The following is a 7,574-nucleotide window of genomic DNA, read 5'->3' on the forward strand; positions in this document are numbered from 1 at the left end:
CTCCTGCAAACAGGCAGTGAATAGCATAGGCGAGATCGTGTCTCCCTGCCTGACACCTTTCCTTATCGGAATTTTATTGCTGACTTTATGGAGAACTATGGTAGCTGTGCAATCATTATAAATGTCTTCCAATATTTTCATATAACACTCTTCTATGCCCTGATTTTGCAATGCCTGCATGACTGCTGAGGATTCTACTGAGTCGAATGCTTTCTCATAATCTATGAATGCTATATATAGGGGCTGGTTATATTCTACGCATTTCTCTATCACCTGATTGATTGCGCGAATATGGTTCATTGTCGAGCATCCTTTACGAAAGCCTGCCTGCTCATTTGGTTGATTGAAGTCTAAGGTTGTCCTGACCCTATTAGCGATTACTTTATTAAATACCTTGTAGGCAACAGACAGTAAGCTAATTGGTCTGTAATTCTTCAAGTCCTTGGCGTCTCCTTTCTTATGAATTAAGCTAATATTACCATTTTTCCAAGCTCTAGGTACGCTTGAGGTCACAAGGCATTACGTATACAGGGTGGCTAGTTTTTCGAGCACAAACTCACCTCCATCCTTCAACAAATCTGCTGTTATCTGATCCTCACCAGCTGCTTTCCCTCTCTGCATTGCTCCCAAGGCTTTCTTTACTTCCTCCTTCGTTACTGGTGGGATGGCCCATTGCTGTGTTCCACTGCCTCTCTCAGTAACATTCTGATTGCAATCGCTACTGTAGAGATTTGTGTAAAATTCTTTGGCACCTTTAACTATCTTATCCATATTTCTAATGACATTGCCCTCTTTGTCTCTTATTGCATGCATCTGGATTTTACCTATGCCTAGTTTTCTCTTCTCTGCTTTTAGGCTGCCTCTGCTCATTAGAGCATGCGCGATTTTCTCCATGTTAAACTTCCTGATGTCGGCTACCTTGCACTTATTTATTAACTTCGACAGCTCTAATAGTTCTATTCTATCTATGGAGTTAGACGTCCTCAAGCTTTGCCGTTTCTTAATCAGATCCTTAGTCTCCTGAGATAGCTTCCCAATATCCTGTCGAACCATCCTACAGCTACTTCTACGGCGCACTCCGTTATGATATCTGTGAGACGATTGTTCATTATTTCAACATTACAGTCGTCATCTTCAGTTAAACGGAAAATCTGTTCTGCAGCAAAATCCTGAATTCCTCTCCTTTCCCTCTTAATGCTGACTCGTTAATAGACTTCCGCTTCACTAATTTCCTGCGCTGCCTTTGCAAATCTAAGCTAATGCGAGATCTTACCATTCTGTGGTCGCTACAACGGACATTTCCGAGGACCTCCACATCCTCTACGATGCCAGGCTGAGCGCACTTTATGAAGACTATTTCATTTTTAGTCTCACCATTGGGGCTCTTCCACGTCCACTTCCTGTTGGCTCGTTTGCGGAAGAAGGTATTCTTGATCCGTAAATTATTTCTATCTGCGAACTCTACTAATAACTCTCCCCTGATATTCCTAGAACCTATGCCATAGTCACCTACTGCCTGGTCTCCAGCTTGCTTCTTGCCTACCTTCGCATTGAAGTCGCCAATCAGTATAGTGTACTGTGATTTTACTTTGGTCATCGCCAATGTTAATTCCTGCAATAAATATGCTCTCACATGGCAGGTTTAGTGCTTTGTGTACCTGTATGATTATCATTTTTAATTTGATATAGAATGAATTATCCATTACAAGCACATCATTTAAAACACACAGTTCAGCAAATCAGATGACATGTTGCACAACAAGAATGTCCAGCAACATCAGAAACAAGCGGCCATGAAAATAAACCATTTTAATTTTCAAGTCGCAATGTCAGCTCAATTCCCTTCCTTGACACGTCTCAGAAACGGTCACGTCGAGAAGGTGCTGTCTGCCACTGCTGCTACGGTGCGTGCCAGTTGGCGTTCACTATTTGCTCCACAGCCACCGCGCTACTAGCTTGTGTGTCCTTCGAGTCCACAGTTCTCACATGCAAAATTGTGCTCACTCTGCTGCAGTTAATACAGTCGACGCTTGACGCTGCATTCTGAAGCGGCACCTTAAACCAGACAATCCGGAGCATAAACTAGCGTAAATCTAAACACAACCTATTTGGATCATCTATGCAGTACACTTTTCTTTGAGATTTGCAATAAAGTGTCTTAATAAGCATTCAACGCATTCAACATTTATTGCAAGCTCAGGAAACTGTGCTAAATTTGATATAAACATCTGGCAACAAGAACTTTTGGTCAGTAATTTCTAAATATTTGCAACTATTTGTAAAGAAAACAAAATGCCTTTAATTTTTTACTGCAAAATAAGCAAAATATGATCCAAAGCTTAACATCACAATTTTTGTTTGTTTTCAGAAAATACTGGCCACCCTGGGACAATCTAAAAGTCTGGCAACATAAAAATAATAAATAAAGCTCGGTGTGTGCTTACAACCATTTTAATGTTTTGCAAAAAAAGGAAAAAAAAACCACGATTGCCTATGACTACAATATTGGAGGTTACCTACAGAGTAAACCTACACCTTCTCCCTCACTTCAAATGTCTGGGCCACCACAAACTAAAGTCCCTAGATCAGCTTTGCTAAGTAGCGACAAGTCCCTCCTCTTCTAACGCCCTTTCCCCTGCGGCTCGCGTCGTCCGCCATGTTCTTCCCAACGCGCTCCGGCGGCGCGGTCGTATGCACTGGAACGGCGGACCTTGCAGAGTCGCGGCTTTGCTGTAAGGGGCAGTAAAGAATGTAGCAAATGAGCTTGGTATGAGGAGAAGGGAGTCATGCCAGTAATGCGCTCCGAATGTGATTTGCATTGAGTTTTGTCGGAGACGGCGAGTGCGGTGAAACTGCAGTCGTAGTGCAGCGGCCAAGTTCGCGAGAGAACACGGACATGCGCGCAGCTTTATATATGGCGTATTATTTTAAATACTACCAACAGTCACTCGCACATAGTAGAATTCATAACTGCGCCTGGAGAGTCATGCCCGAACGGTGCGAACTTTTGTACCTGATAAATAGTGTAATTGCTCTTCCCTGTCCATTCTCGCTCACCCCTTGCCGAGTTCTCCCTTTTGCTTTTATTTCCACCGGCCGCAGCTCATTTGCGCAAGACATCAGGTAGGAATTGCCGCAACCGGAAGCATCTTTTTGTTTTTTATTGCAATGAAACTATTACCGCTACAGCACCTCTTATATGCTGCTGTTTCAACACAGCATCCCCACTACGTGGTTTTGAATAGTATGCCACAATGCACGATTACAGAAGCGTCACTCGCGCTCAGTCAAATTCACGTACTATCACGAAATAAAATTTGCCGTCGGTAGGGGAATCTGTTTCACGCTTTTCAAAAAGACTCTGATGCAGGGCCTTTCGAAGCGTGCATTGCACACAGATTTGTGCTACATGTGGCTCTAATTTGCATAAATCATAGTTCGAGGTGAACCTACAATATAACATAACCAGTATTGCCGAAGTTAGAGGTCAAAGAAAAACATGATGAAAAAATTCAAGGCTTCACAACCAGTTTATTTCACACAAATAAAAAGATGCACATTAAAATTTTGCTGGCTTCAGTCAGCTGGTTTCAGTGGAAACCAGAGTGTATTGCAAGTTTACATATTTGGCTGCTGTTCTTTCGTATGGCCACCTTGCGAAGAACTTGTGGGACTCATTCCTGCCACGGTATTCAATTAATCAAGAAAGGCCTGATGCATTATGTGCCTTGCTTCAGCAGCTGAGAAGCTGCATTAAATGCCAAATAGCTGTTTTTATACCCCTGTTTCACTTAATGTCCTTTCTTAAGTTTTTCTAAAAAAGCAAAGCTCATTTAGGGGCCTCAGTTTGGCCAACCTGGCTCAAGCTCTTACTGCAGTGCAGAAGCAGCACATGTAATTGTTAGGCAATGTTCCTGCTTGCAACATAATTATTTCACACAGCACACAAGGTGGTGAGGGTCACATCAATGTTTATTTTTTTTTAACAAATAAATACACCAAGAACAATTCTTTTGCTTAGAATACAGACCAAAACGACACCTCCAGTGGGCCAATTACACTGACCTGCTGCTTCCTGCTGGACAGTTTTTAATGTGCACAAGTCCTAGACACATTAATGTTAATACCTGCAACAAACATGAAATTAACTGCAGCTAGTAGTGCTATTCCATGCTGAAGAATTGTCACAGTGTTGGGAGTTTCTTCTCAGTTTGGGTGCCTCACAAGGCCCGAATGGTTTGTGAAGCAACAGCTATCACGTTCCAAAGTAGAAAAAATAGTTCCCTATTGTCTTTCACTGCACTTTCGTCCTCAGCACCAAACTTCACTACTTTCGCACATTGCCCTGCAGCAGTGGCTTAATGGTTATGGCACTTGGTTGCTGGCTCCATGATCGCAGATTTAATTTCAGCTGCAGCAGCTGCACTTTCATTGAGGCAAATGCAAGTGGTCAGTGTATTGTGTGACGTCGGTGTACACCGAACCCCAGGTGGTGAACGTTTTTCCAGTCTACATATATGGTGTCCCTCATAGCTTGAGTCGCTTCGTGACGTTGAACCCCACAAATCAGAAACCATCTGCACACTGCATGGCTTTGCTAACTTTGCAATACCACTCAAGTTTCATCCAGTGAACTTGCTGTTGCTACATCTAAGCAATGGACTCCGCTGCTTTTCGCATCCCGATGCTTTTGCTGCCACACCTGGCAGACTGCTTGTCGGCAGAAATACGGCTATTCTCTTTCCTTAATAACAAGTACACCCGTGAGTGCACAAAACAATGGAGCAGCTTGTTTGGAACGTTGTGGCACACAGGTATGCTGGTAGGCACAACTTTAAGCACCGCCTTCTTCACAGCAATAATACGTGCGCAATTCTGAAGAAGTGCTTCTCTGTTGCTCAGAAAAAATGCTTCCATTGTTTTCAATAGCCTGAAAGCATCTTCTGTCAGGACAACCAGGGGCATACCCCAGTCAAAAAAAACTATTGGAACGAATTGGACATTCCAGTTGGAACTAAATGGACATTCCCATTGCTTCCAATTGGATTTCCCAATTAGAACCAATTGGTTCCAGTTGTGTTTTTAGCCCCCGACCAATTGGATCTAACTGGACTAACCAATTGGACCCATTAGCCCAGGCAGTTATTTGACCCAGAAAATATTCACAAAATATGTTACGTTCATTGAGAAAGGTAGCTAAACGTTTGAATAATATGCTCTAGAATCTTGGATGAATATTTCTACAGCTTAACACATTGTAACGTGCAAAAGGAAAACTGATTTATGAGGACTGCGGGGAGACACTCTGCCTAGTGCCAATCAACATTTTTCTACGGAATTTAAATTAAAATGCTTTTATGGAAATTAAACCCAACAGACACACGTGCATCACACGCAAGCAACACTGCACATTCAGGCACTGGTAGCATACATTAGCTCAATATGTACATCCAGAGAACACACTTCTGCTCCAACTTATATACCCAGTTCATGAGGCTCTCATGCTGGGGCCGGTGGCGCTTGCCCACTGAGCACAAATATTTAATTTAATTTCAGCTCCAGTGGTGGTGTAGGTGCAGTACAATTTATTAGGCTAAGCTGCTGATAGCTGCTATTGTAAGTACCATATTAGTTGTACCTTTTTCGTCAAACATGCAAACATTCATTGGATACATTGGGTGCAGTTCAGCGGACCAATTGGATGCAATGGGTAAGACCAATTGGGCTCACCAATTGGAAATCCAAATGGTCCAATTGGATAGTCCATGTGGACTATCGAATTGGAACACCATTCCAATTAGAACCAATCGGAACCCATTGGAAATCCAATTGGTTCCAATGGTTTTTTTTACTGGGCCCAGTCACAAAAAAACCATTGGAACGAATTGAACATTCCAGTTGGAACTAAATGGACATTCCCATTGCTTCCAATTGGATTTCCCAATTGGAACCAATTGGTTCCAGCTGTGTTTCTAGCCCCCGACCAATTGGATCTAACAGGACTAACCAATTGGACCCATTAGCCCAGGCAGTTATTTGACCCAGAAAATATTCACAAAATATGTTACGTTCATTGAGAAAGGTAGCTAAACGTTTGAATAATATGCTCTAGGATCTTGGATGAATATTTCTACAACTTAACACATTGTAATGTGCAAAAAGAAAACTGATTTATGAGGACTGCAGGGAGACACTCTGCCTAGTGCCAATCAACATTTTTCTACGGAATTGAAATTAACATGCTTTTATGGATATCAAAGGAAACAGACACATATACATCACACTCAAGCAACACTGCACATTCAGGCACTAGTAGCATACATTAGCTCAATATGTACATCCAGAGAACACACTTCTGCTCCAACTTATATACCCAATTTATTAGGCTCTTATGCTGGGGCCGGTGGCGCTTGCCCACTGAGTGCACATATTTAATTTAATTTCAGCTCCAGTGGTGGTGTAGGTGATGAGTACAATTTATTAGGCTAAGCTGCTGATAACTGTTATTGTAAGTACCATATTAGTTCTACCTTTTTGACAAACATGCCAACATTCATTGGATAAATTGGGTGCAGTTCGGCTGACCAACTGGATGCAATGGGTAAGACCAATTGGGCTCACCAATTGGAATACCAAATTGTCTAATTGCATAGTCCATTTGGACCATCCAATTGGAACACCATTCCAATTGGAACCAATTGGAAATCCAATTGGTTCCAATGGTTTTTTTTACTGGGATGCCATCTGGTCTCCTGTGTAGTAAGGCTTTCTTTTTTGTTCTGGATGTCATGAAACCAAACCACTTTTCCATTTGGTCAACAAACCAAGCAGTTGTGACTGCTGTCTCATCTAAGTGCCCTATTTCCACATGATACCGGAGCGCTGCAGCAGTACCATGATGGAAGAAGGTGTATGCTGGCGCCACTTTCATCTTGTCAAAGTGGCCTGGACTGATGCATGCTTTTTTGAGTCTTGGCGCTGCTTTAAAATCAGCCCCTGATTCAAGCTCTATCAGCTCTTCTATGGGTTTGCGACATACTTCATTTGTAGGAAGTTTGTTGGCCTCCACAATTTCATCTGGTAGATATATGTTCTGGCCTCTTGTGAGATGACTTCTCAAGTTTTTCAGCAGATGAGGCACATCTGCTATGAAATACAGGCGCTGTGCAGTATCCTGCGGATGATTTATATAACACTTCCGCTGAGTACATTTGCCCACTGAAAGGCAAAACTGCCATAGTGCCTGGTTGCAGGGTCCATGTCGCCAACAATGGCATGCACTTTTATGCAGATGTTTTCACATGCTGCTATCACAGCTTCAATCTTCATTTTGATGGTAGGAGCATGAAAGCTGTTTTCAGTAAATTCATATGCGACTGTCTGCTTCCATCGTGTTGACAGCCCTCCAAGCATCATTACAAGGCCATGTGTTGCCACACAGTCTTCAGGAACTGTACCATTCGCAAATGGAACTGATGGCACACCGATGATCCGGCCGGTCAATGGGTCGAAATCCAGACAGACCTTTGGTGATTTGGAGCTCATCAATCATGAGTACGGCATGCCTCTCTTCC

Source organism: Amblyomma mixtum, chromosome 3 (genome assembly GCF_055824585.1).
Source record: "Amblyomma mixtum isolate Tamu chromosome 3, ASM5582458v1, whole genome shotgun sequence".
Classification (NCBI taxonomy): domain Eukaryota; kingdom Metazoa; phylum Arthropoda; class Arachnida; order Ixodida; family Ixodidae; genus Amblyomma; species Amblyomma mixtum.